Below are 17996 nucleotides of genomic sequence, written 5' to 3'. Positions count from 1 at the left end.
TCCCTTAAGCAGGAATACCTATGAGCTGACTTCAGTCAAAAAAAGGTGCAGCTCTAACACCCACTACTGCAGGAATTTTCCCATGAGTGATCCCACCAACCCCACCTATGCTGTCACCTATAAGCTTTGCCAACCTCCCCTTCCCATACCTGTTGAGGTGCAGGCCATTTCTAGTGAAATCCATCCTGCTGATAGACTCCACCGACACCACTGGAATGTGGCCCTTGCTTTCTGTCATCAGCGCACCCCCAAGTCTCATGTTATTACACCTGACGGCTGTATTACGATGAGGCCGATCGTGACGCTGAAACAGTTCCACGAAATGTACATTCGTGTTGCCACTCTGAGTGGCTATCTTTTCCAGGTCACCATCTATGTCATACTCCCCATCTCTGTCAATACTATTACCAGCCCCACCCACAATCACTACCTGACCCATTTTCGTAAAATCCCTACATAACCCTCCTATGTTATCAGTCACCTGAGCCAATCCTGCATTAGGCTTCACAATGCTGGTGACCTGGTACTCACTCCCCAGCACTTCCTGCAACTGCTGGCCTACAACTCTTCCATGAGAACTACCTAACAGCAGAACCCTCTTCCTCCTCTTCGACTTTGCAACTGTTCTAGCCACCGTAACTACTGAGGTCTGCTGCATACTTGCTACATCTACAGCTACTAGAGATTCCCCTCCACTAGACTCTGACAGTTAATCATATCTATTGTAAACACCAATAGTAAAACTATCTGGAAATCTTCTTCTCCTAGCAGATCTCTTGCCAACAGCCATCTCTCATTCCCCAACCCCCTTCTCATCCTATCTAGCTCCTCCTGAGCGTTTTTCTACTGCACCTGAAGGGCACAGATCTTACGCTCCTGTTCCTCTATCAACTTACTCTTGCTACATAACCTGCAGTTCCAGGAGAGGATATCACCAGAATGCCCACTGGCTTCCCCACCGCATTCCCCCCAGTGAAAATACTTCGAACAAGTCTCACACCGCAATCCAATACTCACAAACCTACGGCAAAGCCCACACTTCTCACTCATGGTAAAATTTTACTTTTTCTACGTTCCGCTACTACAGTAAGAAGATGTTAAAAACCTGACTACAATAATCACAAACTTACTCTACAAGGGAAGTAACTACTATTATTAACAGTATTAATAAACAACAAATGTGAATATAACAAAAGACTAATACAGAAAGAGAATCAAACGTCTAATGACACAGTAACGAAGCTGAAAACTGTTCCCAAAAGTTCTTCTGAAATTATTTCACCAGAAAACACAAAAAACACCGGTTGAAGACTACTAAAGTTCCTAAATAAACCACTATACACAAACAATTAATTAGTACTTAGTTTTCGATGCGCCGCTACAGCTGCAACTGGTCAGCGCGGAATGTAAACACAGGTACGAGGTTACGTTGCTCGATACGAAACACTCACAAATATCAGGTCACTACACAAGAAAGGCAGAGGTGAATGAAGAAACCACTAATAAGTCACTTATATAGTAAATATTATCACAAAAACCGTTAAAATATGTATCTGAAACCTAAAAATATATAAAAACTTAGAGAGCGATCTCACACGCAGTCACTAGCTTATGACGTCACACCAAAGATTTAGGCTAATTGAGAGATTAATACTAAAGTGCAGCTTATTTTTAAAGGAGGCCCACTTCTTTACTAGTGCTCGTGTGTTTGGAATTCCATAACAGGTCGGACTGAAGGAGGACATTGAAGCTATTCAGAGGAGCAAATTTACTACCGGTAGTTTATATCAACACACGAGTGTTACAGAAACCCAAAGCGAACAAAAATGAGAATCACTGGAATCCAAATGAGAATCCGTCGAGGGGAGAATACGGTTTACAGCATCGGTATTTGAGAAAGAAAATGTTTTAAATGGCTCTGAGCGCTATGGGACTTAACAGTGGAGGTCATCAGTCTCCTAGAACTTAGAACTACTTAAACATAACTAACCTAAGGACATCACAAACATCCATGCCCGCGGCAGGATTCGAACCTGCGACCGTAGCGGTCGCGCGGTTCCAGACTGAAGCGCCTAGAACCGCTCGGCCACTGCGGTCGGCTATTTGAGAAAGATTCTAGATCCTAGTGGCACCAACATATGTCACGCGTAAAAACCGCCAAGACAAGGCAGGGGAACCAAGGCTCACACTACGGGGTAGAGAAAGTCTTTTTTGCCTCGTTCCATATGCGAGTGTGACAGTAAGGGGACTATACTTGCAGCAGATGAAGATGCCCTTTATCATGTACCGACTGGCGACTTGTGGAGTAAGAATACAGATTTAACTTTGAGTCATGTATAAAAATATAGCCAATACTTGGTTACATTTACCAGTATCGTAAACTGATATTCATTACAGGCGTGGTTGCACCTATTCTAAAACACTCGCGTTTTGAGACAATGTCGATACTTTGCAGGTCCCCTAGCCAGTATGATTCGTACTTAAAAAGTATTATTTTACATACGCTTTTTCCTTTTAGTATGTTCAGACTTCTCGTCGAGTAGAATCATATCTCGGGTAATGGTTGTTTGATCTTGTGGTACGTGACCTGACAGCACGCTCACTTTCGCCTGTTCTCGAAGCCAACGGAAGAGACGTCACATGTCAACCGGCGGCCGGCACCTCGAGCACCAGTTTCATCCTGGTTTCTCTTTGGTCCCGCTTTTCATCCAGCTATGAGTGACCGCTATCCTGCTATCCCGTTCCCTACCTCTCACAAACCAGCCTGGGTGTGCCACTTGTGTTCCGAACCAGGAATAAACTTACTTTCTCTTCATGAAAACCTACGCCTTATTTTTAAGAGGACCTTAAAGGATACCCAAGTTATGGCTATCAGGACCAGTCCCATCTGTGTCTTTATAATGCCGTACAGATAAGTGACAATTCAATCAATGAAAGTCCATTGTTCATATGAGGATGCGCACACTCTTTTTGTCTACACGCGTACGATTAATTGTTTTTTGTGTGAACTTGATAGTCTTCTATTAACGCTGCAGACTAGGTAGTATATGTTTTCTCTGGGTTTACAATACCAGACGTGTGTTTCATACTGATTAAACGTCGTATTTCATCTGTCTTTGATTAACGAACGTGTATTTGTTGCTAAAACCAAGCTCTAAGACTGAGTTTAGGTAAGCAAATTTGAACATTGTACCTGCGTCCATCTGCGTCCTACTGATTTGGCGTCTGTGTAGCCAACTGTGTGATAATATATAGTGTGAAACGTGCCGTTGACCCTTACCAGTAGCACGCTTTGGCTTCTGGGACATACTGATTATTACAGCGGGAATGAACAGATACTGCGAAAAGTGTCTGGTGGTTATAATTAAAATGCAGCTACTCATAGATGTCCAGTATGGGCTGTAATTACTGTATGGCAGCGAATATGCTAATGCATTAATGCAGTGCCGATTTACGCAGGAAAAAATTCATTCCAGTTTAGGCCACTAGGTCGAAATGTGGCGCTGTGATGGCATTGGAACCCATAGAAATGTTTCTGTATGAAATGGCTTAGGAGCGGGAGTGCTGACAGAAAACGTCAAACAAGTGAGAAAGACATACTGTTAATCTTGTTACTAACCACCGCTTTCACAATTTACGACATTTTGGAAGCTGAAGAAATGTAAAACATGGTACCGCGGCTGGGATTCGAACTTGGGTCTTCTTGCATACTAAGCAGAAGTGCCGACCATTACACCACAGCAGCATTAGTGTCCTGATTGCTGCACAAAGTACCCGACTCGTATGCCCTCCCCAGCACAAACTTCAATTCACATATCCAGGCTATATTCACCCTATATTGTCACTATTACCACGGCTCTCCGTCATTGGACGTAACGGGGAAGCCCTGTAATACATGTGATCGTATAGATCTTATAACTAAGCTTTCCTTGAGACATTTAAGTTTCATTCTTATCTACGTTAATGATGGAAGCTGAAGAAATTAATTAAAATTTGTGCCTCGACCAAGACTTGAATCCGTATCTTCTTGTTCCCTTTTTACTTGTTTTACTATTTAATCTCATTTTGTTCGTTGTTGGTTGTTGAGTTTGTTCGGGATGGACGTCCCATGATACTTATTAAAGTTAATCGTTGATCCATAAAGTCAGTATTTTTTATTATTACAAGGAGCATCTAACTTTCTGACCAAACGCGCTGAGCTACCGTGCCGGCACTTACTAGGCAGAAATATTCACCATTACACCATAGCAGCACTATGGTCATTACTGCTGCACGAACAGTGGGAGTCGAATGTCCTCCCCAAAACAAACTTCAACTCATATTCTATGAAGTTATCAAATTGTTCACTTTTACGTAGTTCTTGTGGTACGCTGAAGTCCAGCCACTCTGCTTACGGAAGATCTGAAGGGAGTGTGGAAAAATAGATATGTTCAATAATTTCCTCTCAACCTATACTTCTTTCGTTCCTTGGCGTATTATTTCTCTTCTGGTAGGATCAGTGACGTTTGCACCTTTCAGAGTACAAACAGGAGCGAGAAATCTCTCCGGTTGAAGCTGTGTATGATGTGTTGGTCTCGTGAGACCATACTCCCCCTAACCAGGTGGTGATTTCCAGTACTAAATAACAGCCTAACTCTAAAAGTGGTTGTGCAAGGATGACATAACACGAGCGTTTTTACTTGGTTTTCGAATAATGTATACACAGATTGCCGGCCGAAGTGGCCGAGCGGTTCCAGGCGCTTCAGTCTGGAACCGCGCGACCGCTACGGTTGCAGGTTCGAATCTAGCCTCGAGCATGGATATGTGTCATGTCCTTAGGTTAGTTAGGTTTAAGTAGTTCTAAGTTCGAGGGGACTGATGACCTCAGATGTTAAGTCCCATAGTGCTCAGAGCCATTTGATCCATTTATACACAGATTGATCATGCAATATGCTCACGAGAAATGGGAGCAATGATGAGGATACCGACGTCACACTTCAATCAGCAATCGGCTAATGATGGCATCGTATTTCCTGCTAAAATGTGTGCCGAATTGCTCGTCGGAGCTTAAGGCCTGAGATTAATTTAATGACTACACTGCTGAAAATGATCACATCATTACTGTATTTGCAAAATTGCGTTGCAAAGTGGATTCATAAATTACAACAATATCAGGTCTCATCATGAACCATGGACCTTGCCGCTGGTGGGGAGGCTTGTGTGCCTGTGTGATGGAGATAGCCGTACTGATGATGCAACCACAACCGAGGGGTATCTGTTGATAGGACAGACAGACGTATGGATCCTGAAGAGAGGCAGCAGCCTTTTCAATAGTTCCAGGGGCAACAGTCCGGATGTAGATATAGATGTAGATTGACTAATCTGGCCTTGTAACATCAACCATAATGACCATCCTGTGCTGGTACTGCGAAAGGGCTGAAAGCAAGGGGAAACTACAGCCGTAAGTTTTCCCGAGGGTATGAAGCTTTATTGTATGGTGAAATCATGATGGCGTCCTCTTGGGTAAAATATTCCAGACGTAAAGTAGTCCTCTATTCGCACCTCCGGGCAGAGAGCGACTACTCAAGAGGTCATAGTTATCAAGAGAAACAAAACTGGCGTCCTAAGGATCGGAGGTAGGTTTGAAAATTTAAAAATGGAGATGGATAGGTTAAAGGTAGACATATTGGGTATTAATGAAGTTTTGCGGCCGGTAAATACAGGATAGTAAATACAAGGTCAAATAACGGTAATGCAGAAGTAGGTTTCATAATGAATAAAAAAGTAGGAACGTGGATAAGCTACTACAAACCGCGTAGCGAACGCATTATTGTAGCCAAGATAGAAACGAAGCCAACACCTACCACATCAGCGCAAGTTCATTTACCAACTATCTACATATATGATGAAAAAATTGAAGAAATGTATGATACGATAAAGGAAATTTTTCAGAGAGCTAAGGAAGACCAAAATTTAGGGGACTGGAATTCGACTGTAGGAGAAGGAAGAGAAGGAAAAGTAGTAGGAGATTACGGACTGGGGGTAAGAAATGAAAGAGGAAGCTGCCTGGTAGAATTTTGCACAGAGCATAACTTGATCTTAGCTAACACTTGGTTTAAGAATCATGAAAGAAGGTTGTATACGGGTAAGAGTCTTGGAGACACTGGAACGTTTCAGATAGATTATACAGGGTGTTTCAGAAGTCATGGTCAATATCCCGGGATATGACACTAATGATCATTAGAAACAAAATAAGTGAAGTAAACATGGGCTCAAATAAGCATACCTTGCCGGCCTGGGTGGCTAAGCGGTTAAAGGCGCTACAGTCTGGAACCGCGCGACAGCTGCGGTCGCAGGTTCGAATCCTGCCTCGGGCATGGATGTGTGTGATGTCCTTAGGTTAGTTAGGTTTAAGTAGTTCTAAGTCCTAGGGGACTGATGACCTTAGAAGTTTGGTCCCATAGTGCTCAGAGCCATTTGAACGCATACCTTAAGAGTTTTGAGCAATTCTTGATCTTAGATACTGTGAAACAAATCTTTTCTTCGGCAAGCTCTTTGCGTTCCATACTTTTGGAAGTGGTAGTATGGACGAAAACAAGAAATTAAAAGCTCCAGTAAACATGGGTTGTAAAGTGCATACCTTAAGAACTAAGAACACTTGTTAATCTTCACTTCATTGAGAGACAACTCTTCTAATGTGCATTTTACAGCACATGTTTACTGGGCATTGTTTTCTTTTTTTGGTCCACACTACCACTTCCGAAAATATGGAAAGCAAAGAGATTGCAATAGAAGTGATTTGTTTCGCAGTATCGAAGATCAAGAATTGCTCATAGCTCCTAAGGTACGCGTTTTAGAATCGAATTCTTTGTTTCGATGATCACATCTGTCATATCCCTGAATATTGACCATCACTTCTTAAACACCCTGTATAATGGTAAGACAGAGATTTAGGAACCTGGTTTTAAATTGTAAGCATTTCCAGGGGAGCTGGACGGAGATGGAGATGAAATGGGAGATATGATACTGCGTGAAGAGTTTTGACAGAGCACTGAAAGAACTCAGTCGAAACAAGACTAGCTGAGTAGGCAACATTGCATTAGAACTACTGATAGCCTTTGGACGGCCTGCCGTGAAAGAATTCTTCCACAATCCCCTAGAACGCATGCAGCGGGGCGGGATCCGTCATTTGCGTCTTTGCTAAAGCTATTGTTCAGTCTACCTACCTTGACAGGGTTCTCACCGATGTCCCTTCACTCTGTGGTAGCTGAGGCGTGGTAGAAATTGCTGTTTTGAAGAGCGCTCCGCAGCGCGTAGTGTGAAGCACTCGCCCTCCGTTTCTGGCGGTAGCGCCGCTGTGGCTGTCGCAGCTTTGGTGTCTCCCTCTGGTGGGAAAGGGGAAAGGTTGCCTGTTCACGTACATTTAAGGGGCGCTATGAGCTCGCCAGGCGATTAGTCTGGGTCAGTCTCTTTTCCCCTACTCACTAGTCTGTCTATCTTCCGCACTTGTTAGGCAGTTAGTGTCTGTCTGTCGTTCGGAGTGCTAGTATGTCTGTCGTTCGAATCAACCTTTAAAACCGACAAAATGAGTCTTTCCACACCGCCAGTAAGAGAACTCAGCGAGTGGTCACCCGCCCGAATCTTAGTTCCTGCATCTGACAAGGAGAAGGCCTCAGACACAGCCCACCGATTCGGCTCAAATTTGGCAGGTCGCTTGCGTAAAACCTAAAAACGAAGGACTCTAAGACGTTCTGGCTCAACATTCGCCCGTTTCTGTGAAAATCACCCCTAAAAATTATAATAAGCAATCGGCTCAAAATTGGTGGAGTCAATAGATAATTGTAAATAGAGTGTTTTTCATCATCGGGTATGAGGTCCACAAACGCATACTTTTCCAGAAATCGAGGAAAGAATGTTTACAGCTGACGCTTACTTACACACAAGCTAAGTGGTTTTTGCCGAGAGCGCCCTCCTAGCATTGACGGCACGGTGACTCAGTGTGTTCAGTCAGAGCGTTAGCTCCCCTCTGTAATAAAATGACCGAGTGAACGAATTAGCGGAGAACGGGAAGGGGTGTCATCGGACGTCCGCCCTGCAGGGATTGAACAAACAATGTAGAACATAATGAGATCAACAATAAAAGAAGATAAAAATAAAACGGCACAGCAGCCAAAGTAACTTGCTGGGAAACGGAGAACTCGGGTTCGAATCTCGAGGAAACTGTACGGTTTCCATTTTTTTTAAATTGTAGTTTGTCGTTTCAGAATTCGTAGGGATAGGAGGTTTAAAAAGGTATGTAACTTAACACGGAATAATAATAGCAATAAGATAGGCAAACTAATTTCCCAAGTGACGTGAATTAGCAAAGAATTAAACTTTTAAGCCTTGTCACATGAAAACATCTCCGAGTAAGAGTACTGCGAATTCCTCATGAGAGACCACAAACAGCCAACCTCGTGACGCTTGTTTACAGCGAGGCACGACAATGCACGCGGCGAGAGTTATGTTGTCTCTCGGTTGCCTAATCGTCATATCATAATTGTAAACCTGGAAGACTAAGGGTGTCCAGTACGAACCTTATAGAAGTCAATCGGAAAGAGTTGTTTTCCGTCATTAGGCTGCAGCGAACCTCGAGGATACATGTAAAGATATTTCATCTTTAATCCGCCGAATAAAATATGTTTTGTGAAAGAATACAGTGATCATCCGTAAGTAACATATGACTTGTACTGCATGTAGTTTGTATTAATTAGCTTTTCTGTTAATGCCGTAGTAACTAGTCATTGTTTGTTGTGTCATATCGTTCAGTTGCATAATCTGAATAATGTAGGATGTACACCCTTCGACAGCGCTGAAATATGTAGTTGGTAGCCTGTCACAGACGACGGCGAGCGGGAAGTTAGCGAGGCTGTGTTTTGATTTGTAAAGTTGTTGCAAGACAGATGTGTTATGAATGCACTACCGGATGCAGGCAGTTCTGTTTCTCGGCGCTCCAGGTTGATAAGAGCGGCTATCGTTGACAGATTTTTGGAGTTGACGAACGAAATGACTTCTGTTGATACTGAAGTACTGTGCCACGAAGGCGAAGCAGAAGGTGATTCAGTGGAAGACATCACAACTGGTGAACTGCAAAATGGTCATAACACTTTGGAAATGTCCTCGTCGCAGACAATCTGTGCTTCATCTGTTCACGGTGAGTTTTATGAACCAGTTGCTGAACGATTGAGCTACGGCGCTATACCCCTTTAAGTAAGAGTAAAGGCAGTAGCCCTAGCCAGAAATCATCCACATCGGAATCTACAAACACTGCAAAAGAATGGAGCAACAACAGCCTTCAAAAGGAAGAAAGGACTAAAATTGTGGGAAAATAATATCGTTTAAACAGGGAAAAGATACGACAAATACCAGGCGATAAATAAGTAGACATACGACCAATTTCTCGAATCTCGTCGTCGAAACGAGAATGTAACAACGAGAATACTCCAGTAGTGGGCCGCAGGTGCAGCGCCTCAGTATAGGACCAACAAGGATTTTACGTTTGCTACATCATTATCTTGGTCAAGGAATTTCAAATCGGAATATAAAATTCAATGCCAAGTCACTAAATACGTCTCCCACAAGGAGGTAGAAAATATAGAAGATGTACAGAAAGTGGCGCCTCTTTTCAGCACCCAAACGGCGTCACTTATGACCGGTTTTAATCGTGATTACGTGATCAGCACTGATCAAACAGGATGCGAGTATCGGGTAAACACTCGATGCACTCTATCGCATAAGGGAGGAAAACGTACCCTTGTCGCAGTTGGTAGAAAAAAATAACTAACACATTCGTACACGGCGCAATATGCCATCACAGTTTCTGGAAAAGTGTTGCCTAAGGTTTTTCTGTGTTCACAAGAAAGGAATGTTACATTTGGTCCTCGGGTTATAGAAGAGGTCAATCGCTTAACCGACTCGTTGAAAAATGTTTACATTACTTGCACTAAATCCGGGAAATTGACAAATGTGATTGAAGAACATTTCTTGAGAAAGTTTGACAACCATACGTTGCTGATATCAAGTTTTTTCTAATATAGGATTCCTGGGGTGGATAAACTAATACTCTAATAAATGACACCATATTTATAGATGACGAGGTTCAACCGACGTGCACCGTAAGAGTAATACCGCCAAACTCCACACTTGTGTGCCAGCCGTGTAATGTTTATTTCAGTCGCCAGGTTAAAAACTTTATTTCGAGGCTTCAGAGGCTTCAGAACTTTAGTGTACTTCTGGAAATCCGACGGGAATTACACAACCACACGGTTGCAATAACTATTCACAGCATAATTTATAACCAAATTTCAGCACCGATTTTTCAGGCAATGATATCGTATGCGTGGTACGCATCAAAATTAATTCCAGAAAAAGACATGTTTTTAAATGTAAACCAAGTTTGTTTTCCTCCGACTCTTCGGAAGGAACAGCGGACCTGTCTAACGACTGCATTCATTAGATGTTCTTGGTGCCGCGAGTATATTTGTTTCGAATGTTTCTATGAAATGTACCGTCCATCTAGTTCGAAGAAAAAGAGGACACGTAACAGTGACCGGACGAGCCATTTTAAAGTGACCAGGTGTAACATTGTAGTTGTTTACTATCCCAAGAGGTTTGAGAAACTTGTTTGCCTACCATTTATCATTTCATATTGATTTCGTTACCTTATTAAGCCTGCTATCCCTATCAGTTGTGATATGAAAAAATACAAACGAGAAGAATAACATCCGCTACGTTTCCTCCAGAATCGAAACCGGGTTTTCCCCTTTCCAGTCACTTACCAATTTTTGTGTTACATCGATCATTTCGTTCGTTTTCGTTCGTTGCATTTGGTCGCAGCGGACGTCACAGGACACGCGTTCAAGCTCATCGTTTCTCCTCTCGCTCAGTTTTTTTACTACAGAGAACAGCTAGCCCTCTGATCGAACACGCTGAGCTACCGCGCCGGCATTACCCTGGCCGTTGCGCTCTCGGTGAAAAGCGTGTACCTTGAATGGGTACATAAATGTCACTTGTAAAAATTTATTTCCTCGATTTATGGAAAGGTATGCATTTATGGATCCCATCCCTGAGGATGCAAAACGCTCTATTTACAATTATCCATCGATCCCGCCAATTTTGAGTCGACTGTTCGTCCTTCAGGGGAGATTTTTTCAAAAAACGGGAAGATGTTGGGCCAAAATATCTTAGTGTCCAAGCGACCTGCCAAATCTAAGCCGAATCGATTAGCCGTGCCTGAGGCCTTCCCCTTGTGAGTTTGCACGTTAGGCTGCCAGTCTGCTCGAGTTTGCTCCGGCAAAGGTCACTGGCGGTTGCATCGATCGTTTGGTCGGTCGCGCACTGAGACACAAGATGACTAGTCCGCCTTGAGCGTCGGCGCATGTGAGGTCACCACGTGAGTCCAGTGGGCCGCGGCGTATAGTTAGGGGTAGTGACTTCGCGGCCGGCACGAGAACAACAGGAGTCAACCCACGACATCGGTCTGGCCGGTGCGAGCTGCGACGCCGTGAGACGGGAGATCGGCGCGCCTTCCTGCGTCCGTTGAAGCGGCTGGCAGCGGACGGCTCGGAGAGCGATTTCGGGGTGCTGCGCCAGGTCTTCTCGAGAAATCGCAGTTTATTAGAAGTTAAGTGATTGGTGATATGTTGTTTGATTTACTCTTGTTAAATTCTACTTCTTTTCTTGGTGAGGTCACCAGCCGTTTTGCTTTGGGTCGTCCCACCATTCTTCCCCGTTTGCTCACCCGCGGGAAGGTGGTTGTTTATAAATTGGGTGGTCAGTTTTTCCCTTGTGGAGTAGGGGCGCGATAGAGCAACCCCGGTTCGGGTTGTTCGGTAATCTTCTTATCAATCTACCGTACGTTAGTAGCTGCCTCTGTCATGTTTGTCGGATTTGGTGTGTTATCGAATTTATTGCTTGGAGTGTAGCGGCCTAATATCTGAAATATCTTTTGATCTTTGGAAACTTTGATATTTTTGCCTATGATCTTGAGAGGGGATATCTGTGTACTGTAGAGCCTCATAACTATTGTTTGGCCAACCTTGTAGAATTTTATATAAGATTGCATTTCATGGGATTTTATTTAAATGATCATTTTAGTATATAAAGTTTCCACCCTCTCACCGTAAGACTTTTCTCAGAAGTGAAAATCAAGTTGCACCTTCGGTGGCAAGTTTAATGCCGGGTGATCAAAAAGTCAGTACAAATTAGAAAACTGAATAAATCACGGAATAATGTAGATAGAGAGGTACAAATTGACAAGCATGTTTGGAATGACATGGGGTTTTGTTAGAACCAAAATAATACAAAACTCCAAAAAATGTCCGACAGATTGCTCTTCAACTGATGAGAATAGAAATAATTAGCAGAACAAACTAAGGCAAAGCAAAGATGATGCTCTTTACAGGAAATGCTCAATATGTCCACCATCATTCCTGAAGAATAGCTGTAGTTGAGGAATAATGTTGTGAACAGCACTGTAAAGCATGTTCGGAGTTATGATGAGTCATTGGCGTCGGATGTTGTCTTTCAGCATCCCTAGAGATGTTGGTCGATCACGATACACTTGCGACTTCAGGTAACCCCAAAGCCAATAATCGCACGGACTGAGGTCTGGGGACCTAGATGGCCAAGCATGACGAAAGTGGCGGCTGAGCACACGATCATCACCAAACGACGCCATCTCTTGGACATTTTGTGAACTTTATTTTTTTTTTTTTTTCTAATAAAACCCCATATCATTCCAAGCATGTGTGTCAATTTGTACCTCTCTATCTACATTACACAGTAATATATTCAGTTTTAAAATTTATACTGACTTTTTGATCACCTGGTATTTAATTTAGAAACACGAAACTTTCATAAAAATGTTCATAACTCCAGTCCCTTCAGTCACGATATGTTCAAATTGAAATTAGCACACTATTTCCTCATCTTACACAGTATTTTTAAGGAGCAATCTTACATAGTGTTATCCGTAGCCCAGCTAGCAAGCGACTCTTCTTGAAGTACTCTCCTATATACCCACTCGTTTTTTCACGCAAGAACAGCTTAATTCGGAATTGGCTTTTGATCTAGTCGACCTATCAGAACGTTCCTTCCAGATCATTCTTGCGGAAAATAATGCTTTATCCAATTAATAATTTGGAAGTAATTATTGTCAGCAAAACTTCAACTTCGTATATATTGTTTAATTAAAATAAACGAAGTCCGAAATAGACTTCAAATTGATAAATAAGCTTATTCCGCCTCTAACTCCCATTATGGCTACTTTTATACAAAACTAAGCGCACACTGACATACGTCACATGAATCGTGGTTGCAAGATAACTTTCACACGGTTCCTTTGTACAAGGTTTTACGTAAAATGAAATATTAAATTTTTACGTATGTCCCACATACACTCCCTCAATTATGCTCACGCACTCACACGGCAAAATATAGTCAAATAATAATTTTGACATATTTTGTGTTACGTAATGCACAGTGACTAAAGTCTTAAAAAGAAAATTCTAATTAATTGATTTGTATGCACTGATAACTTTCGAATGGCTTCAAATGATAATGGAAGTCAATCTGTTATTGTTCCTAGCTAGGATTTAAAAAACTAGGTAATTCTCTTTATCTCCAGATATGTAATAAATAGAACTCTGAAATTTTGACAGCATCATACCTTTAATAACAAAAGGCTGTGTATCAAATTTGAACAAAATCGAATAATAACTTAATCCTGCAAACACCGGGGAAGGTCAGTTAGGATTCCGTATAAATTTTGGAACACGCGTGGTAATACTGACCCTACGACGTAAGTTAGAAGACAGGTTAAGGAAAGGTAAAAATACGCTACTAGCATTTGTAGACTAGGAAAAATCTTTTGGAAAAGATGATTGGGACACAGATGATTGGGACACTCTTTCAAATTCTGAAGGTGACAGGGGTCTAAAACAGGGAAGGAAAGGCTATTTACAATTTGCACTGAAACCAGATTGCAGTTACAAGAGTCGAGGGCCATGAAAGGGAAGCAGTGATTGAGAACGGGTTGAGACAAGGTAGTAAGCTATTCCCGATGTTACTCAATTTCTATTTTGAGGAAGCAGTAAAGGAAACAAAAGGAAAATTTGGAGCAGGAATTAAAATCCAAGGACAAGAAATAAACACTCTAAGGATTACCGACGACATTGTAATTCTATCGGAGAATGGAAAGGACCTTTAAGGGAAGCTGAACAGAATGGGCAGGGACTTGATAGGAGATATAACATGACCATCAACAAAAGCGAAACGAGGATAATGTAGTGTACTCGAATTAAATCAGGTGATGGTATGAGAATTAGATTAGGAAACAAGACACATATAGTAGTAAATGAGTTTTGGAATTTAGAGAGCAAAATGTTGTTGTTGTTGTGGTCTTCAGTCCTGAGACTGGTTTGATGCAGCTCTCCATGCTACTCTATCCTGTGCAAGCTTTTTCATCTCCCAGTACCTACTGCAACCTACATCCATCTGAATCTGCTTAGTGTATTCATCTCTTGGTCTCCCTCTACGATTTTTACCCTCCACGCTGCCCTCCAATACTAAATTGGTGATCCCTTGATGCCTCAGAACATGTCCTACCAACCGATCCCTTCTTCTGGTCAAGTTGTGCCACAAACTTCTCTTCTCCCCAATCCTATTCAATACTTCCTCTTTAGTTATGTGATCTACCCATCTAATCTTCAGCATTCTTCTGTAGCACCACATTTCGAAAGCTTCTATTCTCTTCTTGTCCAAACTATTTATCGTCCATGTTTCACTTCCATACATGGCTACACTCCATACGAATACTTTCAGAAATGACTTCCTGACACTTAAATCAATACTGGATGTTAACAAATTTCTCTTCTTCAGAAACGCTTTCCTTGCCATTGCCAGCCTACATTTTATATCCTCTCTACTTCGACCATCATCAGTTATTTTGCTCCCCAAATAGCAAAACTCCTTTACTACTTTAAGTGCCTCATTTCCTAATCTAATTCCCTCAGCATCACCCGACTTAATTAGAGTACATTCCATTATCCTTGTTTTGCTTTTGTCGATGTTCATCTTATATACTCCTTTCAAGACACTGTCCATTCCATTCAACTGCTCTTCCAAGTCCTTTACTGTCTCTGACAGAATTACAATGTCATCAGCGAACCTCAAAGTTTTTATTTCTTCTCCATGAATTTTAATACCTACTCCGAATTTTTCTTTTGTTTCCTTTACTGCTTACTCAATATACAGATTGAACAACATCGGGGAGAGGCTACAACCCTGTCTTACTCCCTTCCCAACCACTGCTTCCCTTTCATGTCCCTCGACTCTTATAACTGCCATCTGGTTTCTGTACAAATTGTAAATAGCCTTTCGCTCCCTGTATTTTACCCCTGCCACCTTTAGAATTTGAAAGAGAGTATTCCAGTCAACATTGTCAAAAGCTTTCTCTAAGTCTACAAATGCTACAAACGTAGGTTTGCCTTTCCTTAATCTTTCTTCTAAGATAAGTCGTAAGGTCAGTATTGCCTCACGTGTTCCAGTGTTTCTACGGAATCCAAACTGATCTTCCCCGAGGTTGGCTTCTACTAGTTTTTCCATTCGTCTGTCAAGAATTCGTGTTAGTATTTTGCAGCTGTGACTTATTAAGCTGATAGTTCGGTAATTTTCACATCTGTCAACACCTGCTTTCTTTGGGATTGGAATTATTATATTCTTCTTGAAGTCTGAGGGTATTTCGCCTGTTTCATACATCTTGCTCACCAGATGGTAGAGTTTTGTCAGGACTGGCTCTCCCACGGCCGTCAGTAGTTCCAATGGAATATTGTCTACTCCGGGGGCCTTGTTTCGACTCAGGTCTTTCAGTGCTCTGTCAAACTCTTCACGCAGTATCATATCTCCCATTTCATCTTCATCTACATCCTCTTCCATTTCCATAATATTGTCCTCAAGTACATCGCCCTTGTATAGAGCCTCTATATACTCCTTCCACCTTTCTGCTTTCCCTTCTTTGCTTAGAACTGGGTTTCCATCTGAGCTCTTGATATTCATACAAGTCGTTCTCTTATCTCCAAAGGTCTCTTTAATTTTCCTGTAGGCGGTATCTATCTTACCCCTAGTGAGATAGGCCTCTACATCCTTACATTTGTCCTCTAGCCATCCCTGCTTAGCCATTTTGCACTTCCTGTCGATCTCATTTTTGAGACGTTTGTATTCCTTTTTGCATGTTTCACTTACTGCATTTTTATATTTTCTCCTTTCATCAATTAAATTCAATATTTCTTCTGTTACCCAAGGATTTCTACTAGCCCTCGTCTTTTTACCTACTTGATCCTCTGCTGCCTTCACTACTTCATCCCTCAAAGCTACCCATTCTTCTTCTACTGTATTTCTTTCCCCCATTCCTGTCAATTGCTCCCTTATGCTCTCGCTGAATCTCTGTACAACCTCTGGTTCTTTTAGTTTATCCAGGTCCCATCTCCTTAAATTCCCCCCTTTTTGCAGTTTTAATCTACAGGTCATAACCAATAGATTGTGGTGCGAGTCCACATCTGCCCCTGGAAATGTCTTGCAATTTAAAACCTGGTTCCTAAATCTCTGTCTTACCATTATATAACCTATCTGATACCTTTTAGTATTCCCAGGGTTCTTCCATGTATACAACCTTCTTTCATGATTCTTAAACCAAGTGTTAGTTATGATTATGTTGTGCTCTGTGCAAAATTCTACCAGGCGGCTTCCTCTTTCATTTATGTCCCCCGATCCATATTCACCTACTATGTTTCCTTCTCTCCCTTTTCCTACACTCGAATTCCAGTCACCCATGACTATTAAATTTTCATCTCCCTTCACAATCTGAATTATTTCTTTTATTTCATCATACATTTCTTCAATTTCTTCGTCATCTGCAGAGCTAGTTGGCATACAAACTTGTACTACTGTAGTAGGTGTGGGCTTCGTATCTATCTTGGCCACAATAATGCGTTCACTATGCTGTTTGTAGTAGCTTACCCGCGTTCCTATTTTCCTATTCATTATTAAACCTACTCCTGCATTACCCCTATTTGATTTTGTGTTTATAACCCTGTAGTCACCTGACCAGAAGTCTTGTTCCTCCTGCCACCGAACTTCACTAATTCCCACTACATCTAACTTCAACCTATCCATTTCCCTTTTCAAATTTTCTAACCTACCTGCCCGATTAAGGGATCTGACATTCCACGCTCCGATCCGTAGAACGCCAGTTTTCTTTCTCCTGATAACGACATCCTCTTGAGTAGTCCCCGCCCGGAGATCCGAATGGGGGACTATTTTACCTCCGGAATATTTTACCCAAGAGGACGCCATCATCATGTAATCATACAGTAAAGCTGCATGCCCTCGGGAAAAATTACGGCTGTAGTTTCCCCTTGCTTTCAGGCGTTCGCAGTACCAGCACAGCAAGGCCGTTTTGGTTATTGTTACAAGGCCAGATCAGTCAATCATCCAGACTGTTGCCCTTGCAACTACTGGAAAGGCTGCTGCCCCTCTTCAGGAACCACACGTTTGTCTGGCCTCTCAACAGATACCCCTCCGTTGTGGTTGCACCTACGGTACGGCTGTCTGTATCGCTGAGGCACGCAAGCCTCCCCACCAACGGCAAGGTCCATGGTTCATGGGGGGGGGGGGGGGGGGGGGAGCAAAATAACTGATGATAATCGAAGTAGAGACGATATTAAATGTAGACTGTTGATGGCAAGGAATGCGTTTCTGAAGATAAGAAATTTGTTAACATTGAGTATAGATTTGTGTGTCAGGAAGTCTTTTCTGGATGTATTTGTATGGCGTGTAGCCATGTACGGAAGTGAAACATGACCGATTAACTGTGTAGAGAAGAAGAGAATAGCAACATTCGAAAAGTGGTTCTACAGAAGAACACTGAAGATTTGATGGGTAGATCACGTAGCTAATGAGCAGTTACTGAATAGAAATGG

At 42.2% G+C, this 17996-nt stretch overlaps 1 non-coding gene across 1 annotated transcript; it reads left to right on the top strand.

The window, feature by feature from the left end:
* Positions 1–6272: 6272 nt before the first annotated feature.
* Trnas-gga (transfer RNA serine (anticodon GGA)) lies at positions 6273–6356 on the top strand. Its single transcript is given in 2 exon segments — positions 6273–6312; positions 6322–6356. It is a non-coding gene; the product is annotated as a tRNA-Ser (tRNA).
* Positions 6357–17996: the final 11640 nt, after the last annotated feature.

Source organism: Schistocerca serialis, chromosome 1 (genome assembly GCF_023864345.2).
Source record: "Schistocerca serialis cubense isolate TAMUIC-IGC-003099 chromosome 1, iqSchSeri2.2, whole genome shotgun sequence".
Taxonomy (NCBI): domain Eukaryota; kingdom Metazoa; phylum Arthropoda; class Insecta; order Orthoptera; family Acrididae; genus Schistocerca; species Schistocerca serialis.
The sequence above is the reverse complement of the archived record's forward strand: the minus strand, read 5'-3'. Positions and strand labels throughout refer to the sequence as shown.